This window comes from Emydura macquarii, unplaced genomic scaffold, assembly GCF_026122565.2.
Source record: "Emydura macquarii macquarii isolate MOO-44397 ecotype Brisbane River unplaced genomic scaffold, CSIRO-AGI_Emac_v2 contig_3287, whole genome shotgun sequence".
Classification (NCBI taxonomy): Eukaryota; Metazoa; Chordata; order Testudines; family Chelidae; genus Emydura; species Emydura macquarii.
This window is the reverse complement of record NW_027133424.1, coordinates 4,207,990-4,209,139: the sequence shown is the minus strand read 5'-3', so window position 1 is coordinate 4,209,139 and position 1,150 is coordinate 4,207,990.

Here is a 1,150-nt window from a genome sequence, read left to right as displayed (position 1 = left end):
GGGCGGGGCGGGGCCGGACTGAGCGTGGCTGGGGCGGGGGAGGTTGTGAGGGGCTGGAGGGTGAGGGGTGTGTTGCGGGTTTGTAGGAAGAGGGAGGGGTGAGTTGAGGGAGGGGTGGATTTGGGGGGGTGGGAGAGAAAGGGGAGTCGGGGGGAGCTTTGGCAGAACCAGGCCGAGCCAGGGGTGTGGGTCGTGATGGGCCACGTTGTGCGTGTCCCTTCTACCGCAGCCCAGCCTCGGGCCCAGGCTCCTCCTTCAGGCCCAGGGGAAGTAGTTGCTGACCTGAGGGACAAAGGGAACTCCCGGGAGGTGAAAGCTCCTGCCCAGGAATGGGAGACCCTGTCCCGTCCCCTCATGAAGCCTGGAGCTCACAGCCTCGAGTGGCATCATTCAAGTTGGTCAATCCCTGCCAGCCCTCCCAGTGCTGTACAGAGCCCCAGAGGGGGACACAGGCCTTGCCCCAGAGGTGACACCCCAGACAACGGGCTCCACTAAAGAGATTAAGTTGGTTCTGTGATGAGGCCCAGAGGTGTCTGTGACAAATTAATCATGAAACCCATGCCAACAGCTGGGCTTCTCTGGCTAACCTAGAATATATACTAACCTATATGGCATGCTACTCAGACCTGCACTTCAGCATTATGGGGTCACCTTCGTGTGCTGAGACTTCCCCATACCTGACAGGCAGCAGTATCACCGCCATGTACGCTATACACAGGCTCTAGAGATGGCTGGCCTGAGGAAAATTGTTCCTTGGTTCTCTGGAGAGAACATTAAGATGTACACAAGGGTGTGCTCTATCAGAGCTGTGCTGACAACTTCTCTTCATGCAGCAAAGCTGAGTGGGTTGCAAATGAATTGTACCATAATGCAAGCAATGAGCCTAAGCAGCTGTAGGGATCCCTCTACTGACTGATCCCTAATTTGTCTCTCAGGTTTCCTTATCTAGTCAGACTGCAGGTGTAAACCCCACTAACATAATTTATAATAAAATTTATTTGATTACAGCTGAAACAGTCACAACACTTTGAAGAAATTGCAATGTTTTAATTTATTCTCTCTATTTCATTCTGTCACCAGGGCTTCCATTCCATGGAACAAACTTTTACTGTGCTCCACAGATGTAAGCTGTCCCCAACACACATACAGA